Source organism: Protopterus annectens, chromosome 7.part0 (assembly GCF_019279795.1).
Source record: "Protopterus annectens isolate FY-2018-M chromosome 7.part0, PAN1.0, whole genome shotgun sequence".
Taxonomy (NCBI): domain Eukaryota; kingdom Metazoa; phylum Chordata; order Ceratodontiformes; family Protopteridae; genus Protopterus; species Protopterus annectens.
This window is the reverse complement of record NC_056739.1, coordinates 119,908,056-119,934,710: the sequence shown is the minus strand read 5'-3', so window position 1 is coordinate 119,934,710 and position 26,655 is coordinate 119,908,056. Positions and strand designations below refer to the sequence as shown.

The window sequence follows — 26,655 nt, the reverse complement described above, 5'->3', positions numbered from 1 at the left end:
AGAACTCAACAGCCAGTAACAAAATTATAACAGCTAGACAACATAAACAACAAAAATACAGTGCAGGCATTAACTGGAATTTGTCAAAGGATGAGTTTAAAAGAGCTTACAACACTTATGTAGTTATTAAAGGGTCTGAATATAGACAGATATTAGCAGAATAACTTAAACCATCCATATCTCATCTTTCACAAAAGCAGTGCCTGTGAGGACAATTCCTTTCTGTATGCCAAAAGTGACCTAGGAAGCTAATATTAATCAATCCATTAGTATTTTTTTCAATAGTGACTTCATTCCATGGATATGCACAGACAACTTAGATTTTGTCTGGACAGAAAAAAAATATAAAAGGAAGGATTCACAGCTTTTTTATTGTATTCTCTTCCAAGAGATTTGGTTCCAAGGTATCCAAATCAACCCCCTCTCTTTGGCTTTTGTATTACACAAAATGTTATAATCAGAAATATGACATTACCGACTTCTCAAGCCTACTTCAAATACTTTCATGGATTACATTTATATGGCTGCCACTTGGATACAGCTCAAGACTTTCACAAGACACTGTCATCTGGATATGACTTCCAAATCTAGGTCCTCCAGTGGGACCATCAATATTTGAGACATTCTTTCATGAGAACTATCTAAAAGGCAGATCTTGGGACTGTGTCCTATTACTGAAAGAAATAAAACTCCTCATGATAGACACAAAAGTTACATTCATAGTATAACAATAGATCTACGCTGGCAGTTACATCTACGTAACTACTGCCACCACCCTTCCCCCACCTCAGACCTAGTGGGTGCCTTCATTATGAATGGATTCAAAAGTAATTCAAAGGTAGAAAGGGTTGTTTTCTGTTTCAGCACCCTGCTTTACATGCGCTTTCAAGGATCTGGAGATGGGTCAATATCACGAGTGGAGGGGGGGGGGCGCTAAGGTAGCATGGAAAAGTTTTAGTTGCCAGATTTCCTACCAGTCTTTGTACTACTGGTGATAGAGATGAAACTGCCAATGCAGGTCTGTCATTGCAAATAGTACATAACTTTGTTTTCTTTCAAATTGCCCATAGATATGCTTGTTGTATAAGAGCGAGTGATTGTGTGCACCCTGCAATGGGTTGTGCCCCACTCAAGATTAGTTGCACTGTGTACCCATTGATTGCCAGGATAGGTTTGGGCTACTCCTTGACTCTGAACTGGATTAAGAAGGTAACCAGTGAATGAATATATATGCATGCTTGTGTTGTGTGTATGTGTGCAATACATACAATCAATAGAGTAAAGTCCAGTGATTGAAAGAACAGCTAGACAAGGCTGGAAGAAGGCAGAGTGATGTAACAGTTACATATTCAAGGCACGTCATAACATGTAAATACAAGGAAATTAACAAAAGAGGCGCACATGAAAAAGTATGGTTGTGTTAGGAACATTCACAGGTGCAGTCCTCATTTATTGGATATCCTGTCTAGCAGGTAGCCAGCCAGTAGATAGTCTAACTTCCAGAACTGCACCTTCCCGTATGACCTTGTCTGACTCCCACCCACTTTGATTCAAGGACATGGGTGGTATAAGAGGTATGCTGGCCAATGCCATTTTCAGATCTTTGTTGCTACAGCAACAATACAGTCACATGAGTCTTCAGAGTTATCAGCCCATTGGTTGGATGCATTTTGTAGGGAAGCAGTGAAGCTACATTAGACATGGATATGCCTGACTGAGGACACAAGACAACATCTACCACACTATGTGAAGGTGGAGCAGCTTAATTCATCCCTAGATAAGGATCTCCTCCTTGTATCCCCTGCTGAAGGTGTCTTCAAAAGTCTGGAGGGGAAAAAGACAAGACTATGGAAACTGTCAAACAGCTTCTTCATTCACAGACACATACGTTATTAGCAAATATTCAGCTAAAGTCATAACCTCTATATCCAAATAGAAAAACAAGCCAGGCAAGGGTAAGAAGGCTGGATTCAGGAGAGAGAGAGGCAAGCAAAACCCAGACAGAAGCCTATGTCATTAGGTCCATGACTCCCAAAGGCAACAACTATGACTCAGCCTGACTTTCCCCTCTCACCACCCCAAAAATGCCAACCCACCCCAGCTCTAACCCTCCTCAAACCTATCTACAAACCCCACCCCATCCCAGCCCATCCATCCTCAAACCTATCCACAAACCCTGTCCCGTCCCAGCCCAACTGTCCCCAAACTTATCCACAAACCCACACTGTCCCAGCCCTAACCCTCCCCACACTTCTCCACAAACTCCACTCTGTCCCTGCCCTAACCCTCCCCAGACATATCCACAAACCCCAACCAGTCCCAGCCTTAACCCTCCCCAAACCTACCCATAAACCCCATCCCATCCCAGCCCTAGCCCTTCCCAAGCCTATTCACAAATTGCATCTCGTCCCAGCCCAACTGTCACCAAACCTATCTACACACCCCACCTCTTAACAGCCTTAACCCTCCCCAAACTTATCCACAAACACCACCCTGTCCCAGCCCTAACCCTCCCCAAAACTATCCACAAACCCCACCCCATTCCCGCCCAACCATCCCCAAACCTATCCACAAACCCCACCCTGTCCTAACCCAATCGTTCCCAAACCTATCCACAAACCCCACTCTGTCCCAGACCTAACCCTCCCCAAAACTATACACAAACCCCACCCTGCCCCAACCCAACCGTCTCCAAACCTATCAACAAACTCCAGCCCATCACAGACCAACCGTGCCAAAACCTAGACCTTTCCCCTCATCTATCCCAAATGAAGACAGCAGGGCATTGCTGCAACATGAAAGATTTGGAGACTGCATTAGCTGACAGCCCTGTTTTACCACTTATGTAGTTGTTTCAAAATGAGAGGGACACAGAGAAAGCCATTAAGGGAAAGCACAGCTCAAGAAGTTGGGCTAGCCATGGGCTACCTGCTGGAGAGGACATCCCAGGATTACTGCAACACTGAATAGTATTATGGACATTTTAGTTAATTCACTGAAAAGAAGAAAAGAAAAATCGTTCAGAAAACAAAAAGAATTATCCACTGTTATATTTGCAGACCATGCTTATAAAATGCATGTCTTCACATCAAAATAAAAACAGTCAGTCACAAGGACTTTTTCCTGGTCTTTCCTATTAACTCCCTACTTTGTCTAATCAGTCTACTAGGATACTAGGATTTCTCTTAAAAGTCACTCAAGCAGCGTGTAAGGGACCCAATATTAGCTGAAGTGTCACATCTAATTGCAAGTGGTGTTTGTTTCACATGACAATTTCACACCTCTCTTGATATTTCTGCGCCAATGCTTCATTTCACTCATCACTGCTGCATTTATTTTTATTTTATCAGCAGCATCAGGGAGGGATGTATAACTGATTGTACTTCATCAGCTTAACTTAACTTAAACTTGTAACTATCATCTTAATTGTTTAATTGCATTGCTTTGATTGCTAATTATACAATTTGATAGCTTTTGGATTTGTATAAAAAGCCTCAGTTGAAATTTTTTAGTTAAACCTGATGAAGCGTGTTTTTGATACACGTGAAAGCGCTTCTTTTTCTAAGTTTTAATAAATAGATTTTGTTTTTACATCGTGGTGGTTTCTACCTGGTTTGTTTTCTCATTGGACTTCTTGCCTTCTTGTGGAAACCTTTGGATGGTGGCATTCCTCGTTTATATACTTCATTAGCTATGTATTTAAAAACAAGCAAAACAGAAATTATAACACTGCTAAAGACCTACACATCAGAAATGAAACCAAAAAATATTTTTGGTTACTATCCTGGTTAACTTGTCAAGGAAAGAACAGCTTCTGGGAAAAAGATGGATACTTCAAAATACTCCCCCCTCCTTTACATGATTTCTAACTAACTAAAGAGGAAAAACACGACGGGAGGATACAGTAACGACCGAAAGGCAGCATACAGTCTTGGAGCCACATACACACTGACGCTATTGTTTGATACAATTCAGACTTCTGTTTCTCCTTTATTCCCATTCTTCAAAACAAATGTTTTCTTTGGTGAGGGGGGGTTAAACTGTGCTAAATTTGGCCAAGTGATATACACACAGACAACCTCCCCTTAACATGTACTCTCTAAGATTAAAGTTAAAATATTGCTTTAATTCATCTTACCTGTTGCACGCTCTGACAATGCATACTTAAAACAGGTATTTTATTAGGTAACTGTGGCTAGGAATACTAGATTCCACAAAGGCAGAATTTGAAAGGCATAGAATGTTATTTTCTGTAGGCCAGAAGGACAGATTTTATCTGAAAACAACCTATAAGGGAATAAGTGGTTTTATGCTAATGAATTTCAAAGATTTGTTTCATCTCTCTCACTTATGTAAATTACATACTTTCTGGACATGAACTAGGCCCTCTGTATTGCTGGGCCCCATAGCAGACACAGTGCCTGTTTACTCACGCCTGACGATTTTGTCTGTTTTGCTACTGAACCTCTAAGCTCTTCATTCTTTGAATTAACTGAAATATTACTTAGTGTCGAATGGATTCAGGGCAGGGAGGGGAGTACATGAGAAACAAAAAGTTAATGTCACAGGCAGTAAACCAAAATGCACTGCTTGAATGGAAATTGATGTTCTGTTTGCTTTTATTAATCTGTTTAGTAATTATGCAAACAGAGCAAAAGCTTTTTCCTTTGGCATCATAAGGCAAAAAAAGAACAACAAAAAAAAATATTGTGTTGTAACATTCAGAGTGTTCTCTTTCTGTCACCTGTACGCAAGGACACAGGCCTGGTGTACACACTACCTGCTGACGTCCATCATCCCTTTCACTGTTCGAATTATACTACGTCTTACATCACTTAAGTACAAACCGGCAGTGACTGCCCCAACCATCCTTGACAAAGTCCCTCTCAACAGTTTCTGCTCCATTCTTGGCACACTACCATCTGGGCAGTACATCTTGGGCAGTATGTCTGCTACTGCCCTGCAGGTATGTATCATCTTTTAATTCACCGGCATTTGCCTTTCAGTGCTCTTGTATTATCAGCGTAAGTGCAGCCATTTCTGAGACTACGCAGTGGTATATAAATAGCATGCATTTGTAATAACTTTCAAACGGCTTCAAGACTGTTTGATCCAGCAATTATGCAAAAGAAAGTTAAGAGACTTGATGTTAAATCCCATAACTGCTCTGTACTCTTGCAGTAGCCCAAAGCAAAACATTTCATCTCTTCCTCCTAACTTCTTTAATCCCAATGATCTTTTTTCTTTGCTGACTCTCCCTTGATATTGCAGAAAGGAAAGGTTTTCTATCTGACCCCCCCAGACACACACACACACACACACACACACACACACACACACACACACACACACACACACACACATGCACTGCAAAGCTCTCTTGAACAGTCAAAGTGCAAAAATATGTGGTTGTTGGTAGGAGTGCTGACATGACAAAAAAAACAAAGTCAGACCAAGCAGTGGTAGAAGTTCAGTTACCTTTTAGAAATATAACACTTGTACAGTGACCAGCTTTACTGAGTATGTCTTCCTGAGCAATAGAATCATTAAAACCACCAAGCTGCAAAGGACGAGTACAACTTGGCATTATCTGTACACAGATGCAGTCACTACTTCTTTTTGGACAACTGCCCTATTACAGTAAACCTTTGCTCCTTTTCTTCCACCAGTTTGTATTTAAAAATGCCACCATAGTTCTAGTAACTCTGTACCACACAGAATGCTACACTTTGCAGCTACATATATACAGTACACAGCAGCAATATGTTCCAGAACATTCTTCTGAACAGATGCTGCGACATACTGAAAAGCAGGTCATTCTAGAAGTTTCCCAACGTAGTCATATACCTCGAAACTCAAGTTCATACCTCGTGTAGCAGTTATGACTGTGATGCAGCAAACAGTCTGTAATTCTTTTTCTCCAAGAGAACAGCAGTACAAATCTTACCCTCCTGCTGCACCATAAAGCAGTTTACGGTAAGTCCCAAGCAAGGCCATCCCACCACCATGCTTTATTTTGCAAAGAAAGATGAAACTTTCAATGGAAATTACTTTGAAGTGGGTCACTGTAGGGCCTAAATAGTATAATATGTAGTTATCAGCTCATATTAGTAAATACATGTTCTGAAGCAGTAATACCTACTAGCCAAAAGATCTGTGACTTTGGGGAGTAGCTTTCCCAATATTTGTGGGAGATGACACGAGAAATGGATAAACTCAGAGAAGTTAATTTCAATCATCCCTGTAAACCAAGTGGAAATAACAGTCAAAGTGCTTCCATAGAACTTAACCCCCCCAAACCAGACAGGAAGATACTTGGCAGTACATCCGATGACCACTACGTGACATTAGGTGACACTTTTAAAGAAACAATGGATACATATACAACTATACAGAGGAGGTGTTAACTGCTACAATGATGTTGTGCTACCAACACGATATCCCAAGGTCATTATTAGTTCAGCTTACTCTAAGACGTACTGCAGAAATACCAGCAATGCGTCTAACACTGATGATTAGAATAACTTATTAAACAGAAAGATGAAAAGATGTGCCTTGGGGGGGGTCTTCAGGAGGTTTCTCACTCGGTACATGAAGCCAGCCAGAATTCTATGCCTTAAACAACTAAGGACAGAATCACAGAAGAATCAGGACTTGTCAAGGGTATCAGAACTTGTCAGAAATTTGGGATGCATGGCTATGCTTAAAAAGGCCCTTGTGTTTGTTAGCCTAGTAAACACCTATGAACATACGAAAAGTAACCACTTACTTGTGCAATACTAGAAAAGGTAGCCTTCGTACATGAATTTAATTTTACAATGGAAGCTTTGTTAAAAGTAATACTTTAGTATATAATATATCAATGGAGATGTTTTTGCTGTTTGGATGGAAAATGGACAATAAAAAAATGCTGTCCTTTGAAGTGGACTTGGCAAGCCATAACTAATCTTGCAGTCTTGATGTCATATTTTTAAATGAATAAAAAGTTTAAACTTATTTAATTATCTGTTTTTACTGGAAAAAGTGCTCCTGATGGGGGAGAGGTGAATGCTTAACTGATCTTAAGAGTGTTTTCAAGTGTCTGAAGTCATTGACCTGAAGTCCTTTATGAGTGTTTTTGGCAAACCTGACAAAGTACAAACTAGTGTCTGGTTATCGTTGTGAGCTCATGCAACATTCACACTTTTCATGGCTAACTTATATTTATAGGGATAGACAGATGTGAATTACTAACATCATACTTAAATAACTTCTTAAATGGTAAGGCTTCCTGTAATAAGGTGTTGCAGTTGGGTTTAAGTTAATAGCAGTGACCTTGAGAGAGATGTTTTTTTTTTTCTGTGTTGCTGATCAATCAGATATTCTGATCTTTTTTAAAGCCACCTGTCTTTACAATGATAATAGGACTGACCTGAATGTATTACACACAAAAAAATCAAATTTGATGGCAGGATGTGTCTTTGAACAGCCGATATAAGCCAGACTGACTCAAAAGGGTAGCTTAGGAGAGACATATGTGATGAATACATGATGACTCTTGTAGCAAGCCTACTGCCTATGAATACCTTAATTTCTAAAAAATAAATTTGATATACCCATAATCAGTACTATGTGAAAAGAAGGTTATTGGAATCATCTGCCTCAGAGGGAGATAAGTATTCTGATTTGATATTTTACACGATTGCTTGCTGAGCAAGATGTGAGTTGATAAAAGCAGAGTGAAGTATTTTACCGTTGAACTGCTAGATCCAAATACAGGGTATTAATGTTGACGAGGGATACTTGTAAAGAGGTGTAATGACTTTTTGTTTTGTTAAAGTCAATAAAATGCTTTGCAGTGTTGAGGTTATAGCTATGGTCATGCAGTGAGCAGTTCCCAGTAAGGACCCCTATCTGATGGTAATTCTCACCTCTGTTACATTTGTTAGCACAGCCCATCATACTTGAGGGGCCACACAGTCATAGCGGAGTCATTAATAAGCATACACCATTTGATAAGGGATTACCCAGTGATTATATACTTACATGGTTGCAATGTAGCTGGTTGATTAGTCTGTGTGATACAACTGAACTACTGCCCCTACTGAGTTAGAGGACGTTTAGCTGAATGTTTCTTTGGGTTACTTCCAGATGGTTGACAAAGGTAAATGGTATGTTTAGGAGTTTGTGTATGACTGTGTGTGTGTGTGTGTGTGTTGTAGGGTTAAGGTAAGAGGACAGATTTAGTGTGTGTGCAATTGTAAGCATTTAGGGTTGGGTTAGGGATAGATTAAGCATGTGTGTGTGTGTGTGTGTGTGTGTGTGTGTGTGTGTGTGTGTGTGTGTGTGTGTGTGTGTGTGTGTGTGTATGTGTGTATATGTGTGTGTGTGTGTGTGTGTGTGTGTGTGTGTGTGTGTGTGTGTGTGTGTGTGTGTGTGTGTATGTGTGTGTGCATGGCAGGTGCCCAAACTGTCTTGTGTAGTGGCAGTACTATGGGAAAGGCTTTTGTACATAAGCTGCAAATTAGGGTGAGAGGCAGGGTTAGGGTTAGCATGTATTACTAAGGTGAAGCAGGGGGGGTAAACCTTAGTAAATGTGTGCTAACTCTCACCCTAACATGCAGGTTACTTACAAAAAGCCCTTCCCATAACACTACCACTATTCAGATAAATTTGATTTGAATGTGGTTGAGTTATGGGTAGTACACTGGAAAAGAAAACATATTCCCTTTTTCGATGTACTGTGTATCACTGGTTTATGCCATTGATACAATGAATGGTTGACTTTTTTATGTTTTGTGGGTTGATCTTTTAAAATGTTGACCATTCATTATATCTATATCTATATATATAATACACCATCATGCTTCTCCTGTTCCATTCTTGTTAAGATTGTTGTGACTGTATAGTTTATTCCTTACTGCAATGTAAATATTCTGCATATTTTGCATTTGTCTTTTCTTTGAAATCACATTTTTGCAATAATTGCCTTGTGGCCAGGATTATAGCTGACATTAACTTGTCCACCTACTCAGGTAGTAAACATTTAATCAGACTCCCTGTTTAAGCAATAGAAGCATCCTGCAATATCAGAACACTTGAGTTTCCAGGAAGTGACTGTTCGTGTTATTTCTATTTTCTCTTAGAAAGCTTGTGTTAGTAGAGGTACTGCTCCTTCATTCCTGATATTTTTATATTTAGAGAGATTGTTGAATGACTGTAGCAGGTTTTCAAAACTATGACCAGAATACTAGTGAGTAGGCATTTTTCCTGGTTCTCTTTATACCCCATGCCTAGGGAAAAGTTCCCACTTAACTCATTAACACCTGCTGACAGTAAATTAACAAGGTACTAAATGCTTGACTGTGAGCAGGCTAGACTGCAACTTTCTGGAGCTCAAAGTAAAATAAATGGGAGACTAATCATTTCAACCCAACAAAAAATGAGCTTTTTTGTTTACTTGTTCAGTTAAAGTAAATTTCTCACATTTAAACTGCTTAATAATGACACTGAATATCACATCCTGAGCACTGGGATAAGGCAGAAGTAAAACCAAAGCACTGTAGGCCTCAACAAGACAAGGCAGGCCGCACAAGTAACACTCTAGGAATACTGCAGCAAACAGTGTGACTGCCAGGGGGGATGTGAATCAGTTAATTATCATGTACCCTGCTGTTTAATTTCTGATTATAGCTTTTGAAGACACAGGAAAAGTTAATGTCTGCTAGACTTGACTACTTAGTCTGTTTCATTTCATTTGATGTGTCATATGTAGTTGATTATTGCCTTAAACAACATTACCTGAATTATGGGTTTTCTAGTACTGGGAAGATAACCTTTGATGCGTCCTCTAAAACAAAATAATGGTTTCGTATGGGTCTGTCTTCTGCCCTCCCATTTGTATAATACCTTAAATAACACTGTTGGGAAGTGTTGTAAGAGGAAGTCACACTGTAAAGAAATCATTACTTTAAACCTCCCCAAAACCTCCCCACGTACATTTCCTTCAAAAGAGATGTGGATGGCAAGTCAATTGCTATGTTTGTTAAAGGGGTGCGTTCAAACAGATTAAGGACTGAGCAGTTCCCAGTAAGGAAGGTATGGCACAGTAAGTATTACATACACATATTTGGTTTTTATTCAGAGCCTCTTGCTGTAGGGTCAAAAAAATGCCATACGGTTGCAACCAAGTCCAGATTGTTATCACACTCCTTGGAAGATCATAACATTGAGTTCTGCAAATAGCACAAAGTTAAATTGTAAATATGTTAAACCTGATTCCAATTGTATTTACAATTTCATTGTTGTCTCCTTTAATATGTATTTATTGTGGTTGTTAATTTTATTATTAGATATTTGCATGCTTTAGTTTCATACTGCAGTAATTAATTCTGTTTTTACAACTGAACAGCTACCTTTACCTTTGCCAGGCTTTTGTGTTTGTTTATTTTTACTATGATGGGAATCTTCATTCCAGAGACCAGATGCCTCCTACTGGCCCATCATCATTTTGGGCCTTTGCTTGTCGATCCTTCTGTCTTCTTAATGTATAGGGGACTTGGTATTGCAAAGACTGATAGATCTGGAGTCAAAAGAGGCGTGTTTGTCACACATCTTGGTTATTGGCTGTCACACTGACACTGGGGTTACTCAATCCCATTCATGAGTAAAATGCAAAGGGACAGAAGGTTTTTCCTGCTTTATGGTTGTACCTTCAGAGTTCCGCTGTGGCGACCCCTAACCGGGAAAAGCCGAAAGACACAGACAGATGGTTGCACCTTCAGAGTTAAACTGTCAGATCTGGGAAGCAGGAAGGACCTGCCCTTCTTGCTAGGGCTGATGTAGTTATGGAGGAGATGACAAGAATAAACATTGATATCTTGGTAAGTAATGAACTAAAAGGATAAGAACTGTGGATAAGCTAAAAACACTGCCTCCATGGGACCAGATGGTGTCCTGGGCTGTGTCATACGCAAGCTCCAAAAGGAATTAACCCCGCATCTTAATACCCTGTTCAGTCTCAGCCTCTCCACAGGATATGTGCCCATAGAATGGTGCACGGCAACGGTGGTCCCGCTGTACAAGGGTGGGGCCACAACTGACCCTGGGAACTACCGATCAATAAGCCTGATCAGTCTGATCTGGCTATGGAGCGAATCATTATGGAACTCACAAATGGAGAGATTGGGAACCTCCAGTCGCTGGACCCCACACAGTTTGGCTTCGTCAAGGGCAGGTCATGCCTCCTGAACCTGGTGGATTTCTTTGAGACAGTTACTCAGGCTATAGATAAGGGAAAGGAGGTACACACGGCTTACCTTGACCTTGCTAAAGCATTTGACACCATTCCCCATTCAGGTATTATTGATAAGCTCACCAGCCTGGGCATAAATCCTTATGTCACAAGATGGATCGCAAACTGGCTCTCAGACAGATCCCATAAAGTAAGAGTAGCTGGATCTATGTCCGAATCCAGACCAGTAACGAGCAGTGTGCCTCAGGGCTCTGTCCTGGGGCCCCCTCCTGTCTGGCATATACTTCTCAGAAGTACAGGCAAGCACAGAAGGGCTGTGGCTGACTAAGTTTGCAGACGACTGCAAACTGGGTGCTATAATAGAGTCTCTGGCCGACATGGAGATCCTCCAGAAGGGCCTAAATGAGACTGATGCATGGTGTCAAAGCCATGGTCTCAAGCTAAATACAAAAGAATGCGTAGTAATCCCCTTTGGAAAAAACAGAGTACCCGCAAACTACAACATAGGAGGTAATCCCCTGAAATCTGAAGAAGAAATAAGGGATCTAGGGACCCAAGTAGATAGTCAGCTTTCCTTTGATAACCATGTTGCCAAAGTGGTTAGAAAATCCTTCTATGTGACCCATCTCATCAGACCCATTATTGAGTACAATGCACCAACTGGAATGTACCTGGCTAAGCATCTCCAGCAGAGACCACAGAGGTACCTAACCAAGAGGATTACTGGCCTCAAACAGTTGCCCTATGCAGAACAATTGAAAAAGTTAAAGCTGTTCTCTGTTGCATACCGCCTTCTCAGACGCGATCTCTGTCTAACGTACAGAGCCATGTCCAACCCAGAATTGTTGAACATGCTCCATCTTAGCAAAACCAAATCTACTCGAGCTACATGCTCTAGGGATATAAACCTCAACACAACAATGAATAGAACATGCTGGAGGGATAGATTCCCTTCGCAGAGACTTCCCTTACTATGGAACAGGGTCCCGATCTACATAAGACAGAGCCCCTCACTATCACTCTTCAAGAGGAACCTTGATGAGTGGATGGGTAACAGAAAGCTCACACCGGGGATCACACCAGCAGCACTACTAGATAGGGGCCAAGGGTACTAGCTGCTAGTACAAGGGTCTAAGGAACTACTAAAGGGGAGGTGAATACCGCACAACGTGGCTGGGCTAATATATGCCTTTGGGCAGATAGCCCAGTACCAACCTATGGACCTATGTACAAAAAATATACTGGAAGGGATCATTTTACAATAGATAATCATCAGATCTTATACTGTGATAAGAATCTTGCAGAAAATGGAGTAGCCTTCACATTTAGTAAAATGGTGTCAAAATCAGTGTTATACCCCCCCCCCAAAAAAAAAGAAAATAAAACCATCTTAACTAGTTTCAATGCCAAGCAATTCAACCATTACAGTGATACAAGCTTATACTCTAACTGAAAATATCAGAGAGGAGGAAGTTGACCAGTTTCAGGAGTCTCTGTAGCACCTTCTAGAAATAACACCAAACATTATTACATTTGTCAGAACTGATTAGAATGCTAAAGCTGGTCATGAAAGTACAACTGGAATTCCCAGAAGTCATACCAACATACCAAATACCTCTTTTATTGTCAATTTTATCGATAGCAAGGAAAGTCATTACGAAAAATTGGAAAACTAAGTCTGCTATCTCATTTAATAGAAATCTATTCATTTAGCTAAATCAGTCTGTAATAATGAAATTTTTACCATAAAAATGAAAACTAGTAATACAACACATCAATTAATTGCTAGGCATAAATTATATAACTTACTAGAGAAATATTAAATGTTTGTATCTGTATACTTTGTTATGGACATTGTATATAGTTCATTTTAGTTGTATTTGTAAATAGTTTGATTGGTATTTGATATGTAAAATCAAATAAAAAAAAATGTTGAGAAAAAAAAGTACAACTGGAATATCAGATACCTTGGAAGATGAAATGAAGTGAGACATAGACTAGTAGAATTCCACTATGATAATCAGTGATACTGTTTTTACAACAGCCAACCAGACAGTTTTACACAAGACTGTCACCAGATGGTCAACACCAAAATCCAACTAACTTTGTTGTCAAAGATGGAAGAACTCGGTGCAGTCAGTAAAAACAAAACCCAAAGCTAACTGTGGCTCAGATAATCAACTTCTAATTGCAAAGTTTACAATTAAAGACAGCAAGAAAAGCTTTCAGGCCAAATAAACAGAAGATCAACAACACTCCAAATGAATATATAGTACAGGTGAAGAAGGAATTATTCTTGGTGGAGAAAGTGCCTAAAGCTCTATGTACAAAAGTTCATGATGGAGTACAGGAGGTGACATCAAAAATATTCCAAATAGAAAGATGAAGAAGGCAAAATGGTTATCTATGCAGGTTTTGGAAGTAGCCATGGAAAAAACAATGGACAATGAAGATAAGAAAATGTGAAGGTAAATGCAGGGTAGCAAAGAACAGTAAGAAGAGATAAGGAGACATATTCAACTAAGCACTGCAAAAAGCAAATAGAAGAAAAATAAAGACAAGAGATCTGTTCAAGAAGACTGGTGATATTAAGAGACATTTTCCAAGTAAAAATAGGTATATTAAAAGACAAAAATGAGTGGGTTGAAGATATATTAAGTTTCTTTTGAACTTGGTTTTATGTTTTTATTTATTTGTTCTAAGAATTAGTGATACATGGAAGTGCTCATGCGCCAATATGTTCCAATTCTATATCACAGATGCGTGTATGCATCACTGTAAAGGAAGATAGATTTGTTCTTTAATGCTTGTATTGATAGGAAGTACAGTTGTGTACACTTACCATAAATGTAGATGTTCGAGTGTATTCACTGTTGTAGTCATTACATTTGGGGTAATCTGCTGGCAGGTTGCCCTCAGTCGGCCTGAATTCCAAAGTCTTGGGTCCTGCGTCGGTTGCTGTCTCCTCTTCCATGACGTCAGGTTGTCAGGGGTATAAAACAAGCAGACGATGCCATTTTCTTTAGTTTTTCTTGCCGCAGATGTCAGGTGCCCCCAAAAAGGTAGCAAAAATATATATGTATAAAAACTAGATATACATGCACCAATATAAACTTTACCTTCATCTACAAGCAAATACACCACATAGGTTGTAGAAGATAGAGAAAGAAAGAAAGATAAACTCCAGAATGAAAGGGGGATGGCGGGCGGGTAACCTGGACTGCAACAGTGAATACACTTGAACATCTACATTTAAGGTAAGTGTACACAACTGTACTATGTTCTTCATGTTTCACTGTTGCAGTCATTATATTTGGGTAGAATCCCAAAGCTATGGTTGGGAGGCTGGAGCTAAACAGCATTAGGTGCGGCTATAAGGCCCTGCAGAACTGTAGTGGCAAAGTCTGCCCTGGACTTAAGAGTAGAGAGGCAAATGATAATGCTTTGTAAAGGTGTGAACAGAACTCCAAGTAGCAGCCTCTAGAATGTCTTTGGTTGGTACTCCTCTGAGAAAGGCTGTTGACGTAGCTGCAGCTCTGGTGGAATGAGACCTAATGCCCTTGGGCACAGGTTTACCATGGTGTAAGTAGCAGAAACGAATGCAGTGGCTTATCCACTTTGAAATAGTCTGCTTTGAAATAGCCTTTCCTTCTGATCCTGCAGCATATGTCACTAGTAATTGCTCAGTTTTTCTTAGAGCTTTAGTCCTGCTAAAGTAGAATCTTAGCTATCTGTGTATGTCAAAGGAATGCAGAATTCTCTCCACCTTGTTCAGCGGATTTGGATAAAAGGTTGGCAGATGAACAGTTTGGTTAAGACCCACACTGGAAACCACCTTAGGCATAAATGTTGGATTTGTCCTCAGAGACACCCTGTCTGGGTGAAATATGATAAAAGGCTCCACAGCCATGAGGGCCTGTAGCTCTGAGACTCCACTTGCTGAAGTAATTGCTAGTAGCAGAGCTGTTTTCCATGGTAAGAACTTTATGTCAGCAGTAGCAGCTGTTTCAAATGGAGACAGGGTGAGTTTTTCCAACACATAATTGAGGTCCCATGCAGGTATTGGTGATCTTCTAGGAGGCCTTACATTTTTGGCTCCTCTAAGATACTGCTTTAGTAAAGGATGAGAAAATATTGGTGGCTCTGTATTGTAATGAGCTGAAATGGCAGAGGCATGGATTTAATTGATGAGAAAGATAGGCCTTTGTCCAGCATCTCAGTCAAGTATTGTAATATCTGAGGAATATTTGGTTCTGCTGTATCAGTTCCTTGTGCTTGATTCCAAGCACAGAATCTCTTCCATTTATCAGCACAAGATTTTCTAGTACTAGGCCTTCTGGCTTCCAAAATTACATCCATCACAGCTTTACTGAGAGGTGTTGTCTGTATAACTACATGATCAGCCATGCTGCCAGGTTCAGTTTCTGGAGTTGATTGTGCAGGATCTGATTGTTTTGCTGGGACAGTAGTTGAGGTCTTTGAGGTAAGGTCCAAGCTGGGTATTGAGACAAGTTCCTTAGGACTGGGTACCAGTATTGGTGGGGCCAGTTCAGGGCAATTAGTATCATCTTTGGTTTCTCTTGTCTGACTCTTAGGAGGACCTTGGGAAGAAGAGGCAGAGGAGGAAAGGTGTAAACTGATAGGTTTTTCCAAATGAAGGATAGGTCGTCCACTTTCCATGCTTGTCTGTGCTAAGTCCTTGTGCAGAATCTTTTCACTTGATAATTTTGAGGAGAGGCAAATAGATCTATGTCTGAGCTCCCCCATTTCTTTGTTATCATGCTGAAGACTTGTGGATCTAGTTTCCACTCGTGAGGATCCATAAGGTTTCTGCTTAAATCGTCTGCCAGAGTATTTTGTTTTCCTGTAAGAAATTGAGCTTGAAGATGTATTTGGTAAGTCAAATCTGTGCCCCACAGTGCCATGGCTAATCTGCAAAGGGGGTATGAGTGCGTGCCCCCCTGTTTGTTTATATACCACATGACCGTGGTGTTGTCCGTCTTTATCAGTAGTTGTCCTGGATGAAGTAAGTCTTTGAAGGCTGTCAGGGCATTTTGAACAGCTAGCATCTCTTTCTGGTTGATATGTAGATGCATTTGTTTTGGGGTCCATATGCCCTGAATGCATGTTCCCGCCATGTGGGCCCCCCAGGCATAATCTGATGTGTCTGATGTGTCTGTTGTTAAGGTTTGGCTGGCAGGGGTAGAGTGAAGGCCCGTCCCATGTTTTAGTGACATGCCTTTGCCCACCATAGAAACTCCTGTTGTAGGCAGGGATTGAGAGGAATCATTGTTTCCAGACTGTGACAATATTGACTCCATAAGCTTTTTAGGTACCACTGAAGTTTCCTCATATGCAGTCTTGCATATGGAATCAGTAGGATGCAGGATGCCATGAAGCCCAAAGCCTGCAGAATATGTCTTGCAGATAACTGGGTTTTTGTAGCCATCAGTTTGAAGTAAGTAGTCAGTTGCCTTTGCTTGTCTGGCGTGAGGTAAGCCATCTGGGCAGTTATATTCAAGCTTGCACCCAGGAATGTTATCTTTTGAAAGGGTAGCAGTTGTGATTTCTTTTTGTTTATTGTGTACCCTAGGCATGTTAGAAGCCTTTTCACAAATGCCAGGTGTTGAAGAAGAATGTCCTTGTTCTCTGCTTGAATGAGAAAGTCATCCAAGTAAGGATATATTTGTATACTTCTTTGTCTGCAAAATGTAATTACTGGTGCCAGGCACTTTGTAAAGACCCTGAGCGCAGTAGATAAGCCAAAGGGCAGTGCAGAGAATTGGTAATGCGTTAAGCCAGCCTTGAATCTGAGGCATCTTCTGCACAATTGCCTTACTGGGACATGCAGGTATGCCTCTTTTAGGTCTAATGTCACCAGCCAAGCATTCTTGCCCAGCATGGGCAGATGCTGCTGCAAAGTCAGCATTTTGAATATTGGAATGTCTAGGTATGTGTTCAAAATCTATAAATTCAGTATTGGCCGCCAGGCCTTGTCCTTTCTGGGTACCAAGAACAGTTTTGAGTAAAAACCTTGTCTTTTTTCCTGTTCTGGTACTGGCTGAATGGCCCCCATATCCATGAGGGACATAACCTGTTTCTGTGCCTCTGCACATTGATTTTTTTGGCAAATCTGGCCAGCGGTTTGCCATTGGCAGAGTGTGGAAATGGAATCTGTATCCCTGTGATACTATGTTTAGCACCCACTTGTCCTGAGTTATTAACTGCCAATTTTGAGCAAAAATTGCTAATTTTCCCCCTCTAAGGGTGCTGCCAAAAGATAAGTGCTTGGTGTAGGCAGAGGGAAGTCATTGGGACTGTTTTCTGTAGATTTACACTTTATCTCCTCCAGATTTGGAGGTAGAAGCGCCCCATTGCTTTGACCTGTATGAATTTTATGCCTGGTATCTGGAACCCTTAGGGTGTCTGGATTTGCCCCTTTGAGCTCTGTCTGATACAGGAAAGGACCAATTTTTTGTAGGCCAGTGTCTACTGAATCTTGGTGGCTGCACTTGTAAGAAGTCTTTTACAGTTTGCATAGACTTAGTTTTGTCTTCCATTTTCTTTAAAACTTCTTCTGCCTTAATACCAAACAGAGTATCATGCTGTAAAGGTGCATCTAGTAATTTAGCTTTAACCTCATCAGGCAAATTTTGTTCCTTTAGCCAGGCATGCCTCCTAATCACAGATCCAGTAACTGCAGCCCTGCAGGAGGCCTCCAAGGAATCAAAACCACATTGCAAAGTATGCTTTCCAACAGCTGCATGCAATAATTCCTGCAATTCTTTATTTTCTGCACATTCAGAAATCAACATCATTTTCTGTTTCAGCAATCCCATAACATGTTGTTGATACTTGAGCATATGAAACTGGCAGTTTAAGGCCCTAATTGCCAAGGTTGCAGATGTATAAACCTTTTTTCCCCATCTATCCAGTGCCCTTGAATCTCTGTCAGAGGGGGTAGGATTTTTTGCTGTTGAGGCTTTAACTCCCTTTGGACCCTGTGAAACAGTTTCAGGATCAGCAGCAGGGTTTCTAAATAAAAATTTGTGTGAGTCAGGAACCCTGTAATATCTGTCAGGCTTGCTGGGAGCCGGAGGTAAGGAGTCAGGGGTCAAGCTTGACTCCGAAAATACATCATCCACAATGTCTAAAACAGGGGGTATGGCTAAAGGCCTGTGCTGAGGGAGAAGAAGGAAATCCCTGAGCCTCTTTTTTGATTCTGAGAAATCTTGACTCTCCCAGTGAAAATGCTCCCTCAAAAGTATGCAAGGTTTCTCCAAATGAATTCCTCAGGAGGTGATGCAGATGGTATAGACTCCTCTGCATCAGAATCCTCACAGGGAGGTATAGATAATTCCTGATCAGAAGAGGAATCAGAAGAAATAGAAACCTGATCTGAAGATTCATAATCAGTGTCTTGCCTAGGCCTCTTATCTGGAGGGGGATGGGAACCCCTGATCAAGGTAATAAGGTCTTCAGCCATTTTGATCATCTGTTTTTTAGGCATAGAGGCCTGTGCACGTGGCTCATGCGTCAGTTTTTTAGTTTTAGAAGTTGCTTTTGTCTTTGGTTTTGCAGCTGTTGTCGGTTTGATATAAAAATGTTGAGGCCTGAATACACCCTCAGAAGCCAGTGACTGCTCAGCGGCTCCAGACCCATCCGAGGGAGATACAGTCATGGGTCCAATACTTTGAGTATCTCGCGGCATGCCGGACTCCAAATGGGTGTTGGTAGGGGCCTGCGACTCGAAAGTAGCGGGTATCTGGGGCTGCGAAAGCGCCTTACTGAGTACCGGTGAACCGGTGACTGGCTTAGGAGAAGCTTTGTCGTCGGTTTTGGACCTTGACTGTCTCTCTCTGTCCTTTTCTTTGCGTTTTTTATGTACTCCAGTAGTCGGATTGCTATCCGACGACATTTCTGGGTAGTTAAATCTGCTTCCAAAATACTTTGAGGCAAAAATATACCGATGCTTAATAATGCATTGATTAAATCTAGCACAAAACCGACAGCCAGGCACGTTGTGATCAGGGCCTAGGAAAGGAATACAGTATAATTGGAAATCTTTATGAGGTATTTGCTTCGCACAAGTAATATAATTATTAACTTTTTCTGACATCGGTATGGAGCAAGAAAAAAGTTTCTCCAACGGGGTACTTAGCTTTAGTGAAGACTTCGGTTCTGAAACTCAATCTCGAATATTTCAGGAGTCGGCCGACCGGCACTTGCGAAATGCTTCTGCTTCAGGCACCGTGTGGCAAGAAAGACTAAAGAAAATGACGTTGACTGCTTGTTTTATACCCTTGATGACCTGACATCATGGAAGAGGAGACAGCAACCAATGCAGGACCCAAGACTTTGGAATTCTGGCCGACTGAGGGCAACCTGCCAGCAGATTACCCCAAATGTAATTACTGCCACAGTGAAACACGAAGAACATCAAGCTTTGTGTGTATTGCACAGTGTCTTGTTGAAGACATGAGTTGAAGCATCTGGTTTTTGACAATCAGTACAGTATTGAATATTTTTGATGTAAGGCACATATTAATTATTGTATATGACCCCTTTTGAGCAGTTCTTTGCTTGAATTAGTTGGCCATCAATAATTGGTATATACACATATGGTGTCAAAGAATTGAACAAGTCCCGTTTGTGAGTGATGCACACACTAAATATATCTGTCTTAAATTGCCATATGTTTCAAGTAGACAGTAGCTGTTCTCACAATGGATGCGATCAGAATGTATTTCATGTCTTTGAATGAAATTTGATTCTTATGATGCATGCGAACAATGGAGATATGAAAGAACATTAACATTCAAGTTAGGAAGCAAACCAGCTTCTTAGCTGGTCATTAAATTTGGATCTACGTATTATGTGACTTTACTACTTATGTGCAATATTAGTTTTTTACAGGGTTTATCCATTAGGGGTTTTTAAACAATGTAACTTGCTTAGTTAGACTGTGATGCAATAAGTTTGGAACAATCTGATTGGTTGCTTTTTACTTTTCAAATGTTTTGTAACCAGTTTGTTTTATGGTCTGATGAAGCTATTTAGTGAAAGTGCTTACCGTATCTGAATAAACATGGTTTTCTTTTACATTTTACGACAGTTGTTATTTATTTGTTGCCGAGTGTGTGGACTGCATTCATATTTTTATTTATTGTGACTTGTGCTTATTCTGTGGGCAGTTACACATTTATCCTCTCTGGCACGGCGCTTTTATACAAAAATGAGTGGGCTTTACATAACATAAGGAAACTATATTAATATGAGATGGCAGAATATACAGAAGAGCTATACAAGAAGGACCCTAACATCACTGATACATACAATGGTATGCTCTCTGATCTAAAGGCACGCATCATGGAGAGTAAAATTAAATGGCCCTTAGAAAACCTTGTTAAGAAAAAGGCAGCAAAAAGTGATGAATTCAGTATGAATTATTTTAAAGTTGGCAAAATGATGTTGCCGCAGTACTGCTTGTAATATGCCAGCGAATCCTGAAAACACACCAGTTGTTAGATTAGAAAAAGTCAGTTTATATTCCAGTCCCAAATATGGGTAAAGTTAAAGACTGCTCAGACTATCAACCAGCTGGTCTTGTTTCGTATGCCAGCAAGGAGACGCTCAAGGTCCTCTAAACCCCAACACTAAAAATAAGGGGAACTGACAGATGTACACGCTGGTTTTAGAAAGGGCAGGAACCACACAAATCAAATTGCCAACATCTGTTGGGTAATAGAGAAACAAGATAGTTCTAGAAATGTACTTAGTTCAGCATTACTGATTACTCTAATGCCTCTGCTTGTGTAGACTATGACAAGCAATGATAAGTTCTTAGAGAAAGGCGAATGCTGGTTTATCCTTACTTGCCTCCCAAGGAATCCACATACAGAACAAGATGCGTATGAGGCAAATATGGAGTAACTTGACTGATTCAAGACTGGGAAAGATGTGTGAAGACTGTATATTGTTATCCTTACTTATTTAATTTATATACTTAATATATCATGCAAACTGCTGGGATAAATGAATCAGAAGCCGGAAGCAAAATTTCATTGAGAAATATTAACATGCCTTAGATATGCAGATGGTACCACTCTGATGGCTAAAAGTAAGGAAGAACTTAAAGCCTGCTGATGAACATAAAAGTAAAAAGCACATAAGCGGGCTTGCTTGCTGTTCAGCATTAGAAATCGTGTCACCTTGCCTTACAATTCATTGCAAATAGATCTGGAGGAAGTGGAGGCAGTGACAAACCTGAAGTGGAGGCAGTGACAGACATGAAGGGGAGGAAGTGACAAACCTGAAGTGGAGGCAGTGACATACATTAGAGGAAGCAGTGACAGACCTGAAGTGGAGGCAGTGACATACATAAGGGGAAGCAGTGACAGACCTGAAGTGGAGGCAGTGACATACATAAGGGGAAGCAGTGACAGACCTGAAGTGGAGGCAGTGACATACATAAGGGGAAGCAGTGACAGACCTGAAGTGGAGGCAGTGACATACATAAGGGGAAGCAGTGACAGACCTGAAGTGGAGGCAGTGACAGCCTTGAAGTGGAGGCAGTAGCAGACATGAAGTGGAGGCAGTGACAGATCTGAAGTGGAGGCAGTGATATACATAAGGGAAAGCAGTGACAGACCTGAAGTGGAGGCAGTGACAGCCTTGAAGTGGAGGCAGTGGCAGACATGAAGTGGAGGCAGTGACAGACCTGAAGTGGAGGCAGTGACAGTCTTGAAGTGGAGGCAGTAGCAGACATGAAGTGGAGGCAGTGACAGATCTGAAGTGGAAGCAGTGACATACATAAGGGGAAGCAGTGACAGACCTGAAGGGGAGGCAGTGACAGCCTTGAAGTGGAGGCAGTAGCAGACATGAAGTGGAGGCAGTGACAGATCTGAAGTGGAGGCAGTGACATACATAAGGGGAAGCAGTGACAGACCTGAAGGGGAGGCAGTGACAGCCTTGAAGTGGAGGCAGTAGCAGACATGAAGTGGAGGCAGTGACAGATCTGAAGTGGAAGCAGTGACAGACATGAAGTGGAGGCAGTGACAGCCTTGAAGTGGAGGCAGTGACATACACAAAGGGGAAGCAGTGACAGCCCTGAACTGGAGGCAGTGACAGATTTTATTTTCCTTATCTCAAAGAGCTCTGCATTGAGTGAATGCAGTTCTGAAATCAAAACATGGTTGCTTTTGGGAAGGAAGGCTATGACAAATCTGAATAAGATTTCAAAGAACAAAGACACTGCATTGTCAGCAAAAAATCCATATAGTCAAAGCTACGATTTTCCCAGGAATTACATATGGCTGTGACAGTGTTACTGTAAGTAAGGCTGTGTGGTGAAAAATCATTATTTTTGAACTGTTGTTTTGGAGAAAACATTTGAGAATTACTTGGACTGCAAGAAAATCAAATCAGGCAGTTCTTAAAGAAATAAATCAACCCTGTTCACTGATAGAGAAACAAGATCTCATATACCTTGGCCACATAAACAGAAGAAAGAATTCACGACAGAAAACTCTGATGTTTGGAAAGATAAAAGGTAATAAAAGAAGGGGGGGGGGGTCAAAGGATAAAAAAAGATAGTAACACTGTACAATGTGAATTTGCAAGTACTTAAAGAAGCAGTTGTTGACAGACAGGCTTAGTGTGTAAAGTCCTTCAATTCACAAAGAGTTGAACTCACTTAAATGACTAAACAACAAGGGCTGTTTTGTGTTATGTCAGTTCGATCAGAAGTCCAGTGTGTATTATAACTGACTTGTTTTGAATGGATGACCTGGCATTCATCACTGAAACGTGACTAGATGAGTGACCTAGACAGTGTCTTGGGGCTTGTGCTTCACCTGATTATTGTTTAATTCACAGCTTGAGGTAGGGGACCTCCAGTGGAGGAGTGTACATTTGTTACTCATTAAGCCTGACATTATCTGGTGCTGGAGGTTCTAATACATTTGGCTATGTCCTTTGAGGCAGGGAGTGATCTGTACATTTTTTTCTTGTTTGCCAGCCACCAGGTGACCTCAGAGTTTTGAGTCTTTCTGCAAGAGTGTACAGATCTTGCCATCAACCTGATTCAGGACTCCACAAGATGGCTGACTTGAGGAGATTTTAGTGCTTGAGTCAAAGATGAGATCTGTAAACTTCCCATGATCAGCTCTGGCTTCACTCAGGTTTTTTCCACAGTGACCCATAAATCTGGACACTGTTTGAACTTAGTTTTTCAGCTTGATCTTAAGACAAGGGATTTAGTGGTACAATCATCGTTATCTTCGTGTTCCGTTTTCCTTATTCTTGGACTTTTTAGACAGTGTTGCTCAAGTCTAGAGACCTCTTTGGACTCAGTACAGATGATCTGGGTACATTGGTAGTAGCATTAATAATACTGTAACAAATGCTCTGAATTTTGCTGCCCCATTTCATGTACATACCACAGTTTGACCATGGGCCGAGGTCCTTACAAAGGCTTGGATGGAGGCTGGAATGTAGATGGGTTGGACTCACAATTTGGAAGATGAACTTGATCAGGACAAGCACTGTGCTTATTACCTATTACCAGCTGAAGACTTTTGTTTCTAAAGAACTCTCTAGCATATTAAATAGCCCAGCTGCACTCTTTTGAGCAGTTGGTAGGCTGTACATCCCAGACTGCATATCCTTCCAGGAGTCTGTTTTCTTCACTGGAGTGCGAAGACACTACACAACTTTTTGCAGACAAGATTACTAAGATTAACTAAGATTACAAGTTAATTTCCCCAGGGTATGTCTATTGAGCATTGCAGACTGCTGGAGAGAGACAGACAGAGAGAGATGACTTTGACTCCTGCTGGGTGGAGTTTGACTACGTCATTTATGATAAGTTTATGGATGCTATTTAAGTTATGGATGTGTGCATCAGATCCTGGCAATCTGAGGCTGTTAAGATTGTGACTTGATTTGCTAAGTCCAGTTATTCTCCAAACTGTTTGCCTCTCTCTGAGGACATGGGTTTACTGACCATGTTAAAAGAAGCTTTGATTACCTGTTCTTCAAGAAACCAACTTTGTATGTGGGCATTTTGGACAATTATTTCTCTACCTTGAACCTTTCATTTATTCATAAGGTTATCAAAAAGGTGGTCTATGTGTAGGTGCATTTACATCTAATGTTTCAGTGATTACTAGACAGTTATTGGAGTGAATTTAAGTTCAAGCATAGTACAGAGACAACCTATATTTAAGTGGTTACTGGCCTCTAATAAAGAGAGATTAATGCTAACTTTCTGACTTAGTCTTGCTTGATTTGATGGGGCCACCTTGACACTGTGGACCACGGGATTCTAAGCAAGTATATGAGAACTTATTGTGACTTGTCAGACCCCATCCTTAATTGATTGTGTCTTACCTTTATGCAACAAGTTGTCTCAGGTTTGAAGTCTTCTGCTTCTTATCTACTGACCTATGGTGTGCCTCAAGGCTCAATCCTGACTCTTGTTTTTCTGGATGTACATGTCAGCAATAAGGGAGGCCATTATTCGGAGAGGTATTTTTGCTAGGTGCATGCTAATGGTATTTAGCTATATTTCTTCCTGTGTCCAGACGACTTTCTTCCTGCCTCCAGATAATGTGTTGGACTTTACACCTGTAATGGATGTTTGGATTCTGTACATGATCAGTCATCGCAAGTTTAACCCAACAAGATCGCAGCCCTGTTGGCACATGGTACTGTGCAGCCCTTTAATGTTATGCTGTTTCCTCTGTAACTACTTATGGGTGGAATCAACTGGAATTTGTGTCCTGTGCTTTTGACCTCGGTATTGTACTTAATGACAGTCTGACACTGAAGTACCAGGTGTCAGTCATCATCACGATGTCTTATATTTATCTGAAAATATTGCCCAGATTAAGCATTACAGTCCATCTTCAGAAACTAGGGCAGTGATTCATGTCTCGGTTTTATCTCGTATCCACCAAGCATTGCTCTCTGTCTTGTAACTCTGCAGCCAGTCTGAAAACTGACACTCTTTAGGCATACCATATTACCCCATGGCATACCATATTACCCCCATGGCACACTATATTACTCCCATGCTCAGGGATTTGTATTGGCTGCCAGCTCAGTCGCAAGTGTACTTACAATTCTTATACTCAGTTGTTGAGCCCTACATGATCGAAGTCCTGCTTATCTTAAAAAGGTTAGTGAATGCTTACACTCCAGTTAAGTTGCTCATGTCACCAGCTGCATGCCTCTTAACAGCTCCAGGATTCTGGCTAAGAGTTTCTGTTAGGCATTATTGCACATCTTGCTCTACTGCACTAGAAACAGCTATCATTCCCGATTTGGATGTGCAAGTTAGAATCTTCATTTAACAGGTTTCTGTATGATCACATTTTCATGGCATCTATTGCGAGTCCAACAAGGGTAGTTGTTAAACCTTACAAAGGTTGAATTTTTAAAGGCCCTTTTAAAACTTTAAACTTAATTTTAAATGTCTTACTTAATGTAACCCTTTTGCTGCACAGTTTTCATCAAACTTGCCTAGCTGTGAGATTTTTAACATTGAACTATTCTGATATAAAATCCTTAAGATTTAAGCATGTTAATACCTTTAATTAAAATTACTGAAATTTGTTCAAAATTATCGTGTGTGTATGTGTGTGTGTGCGCGTGTGTATACACACACACACACACACACACATATAGATATATATATATATATATATATATATATATATATATATATATATGAGTTGCTATCAGATTACCGAAGTTTCAAAACTTCGAACATCATACAGCTGAGACCGTTTTGGAAACTTTTAACCTAAAATAAAAAAAAATAAAAATAAAAACAAAATTTTTTTTTTTACATTTTTGCAGGGGAGAAAGCCCCCGTGCACCCCCCATACCCCTACTAATCAAATATACCAACTCCAAGATCACACTACAGTGAGGAAAAAAATAAATTTCCTGTTCCGCGCTGTATTGCAGTCTCCATTCAAACTGTTTGATGTTTCAAAACTTTGATCATTTGGTATTGGCCGTATGATGTTCAAAGTTTTGAAACTTCGGTAATCTAATAGGGATATATATTTAAAATGATTTCAAACTCTCTTTCTAGACACACACACACACACACACACACACACACACACACACACACACACACACACACACACACACACACACATACACACACACACACACACACCATCCTCCACATAAACACACACAATCACTCTACTACATGAGCAGGGCAAGCCCCCAAACCCCTACTTAAATATTCTCACTCCGAAGTCACACTACATACAAACATACACAAAACACCACCACACAAGCTACATTCTCCTTGCACACACACATCACAGCAACAAAACACACTGACATACACCACAGCCCCTACCCAAACCCCTTAACACACACACACACACACACTT

General features: G+C 40.6%; 1 protein-coding gene across 2 annotated transcripts in view; it reads right to left on the bottom strand.

Annotated features, from left to right (window-relative positions):
- PACSIN1 (protein kinase C and casein kinase substrate in neurons 1) overlaps positions 1–26,655 on the bottom strand; it is a 1,250,130-nt gene that overhangs the window by 170,160 nt on the left and 1,053,315 nt on the right. The window lies entirely within an intron of this gene.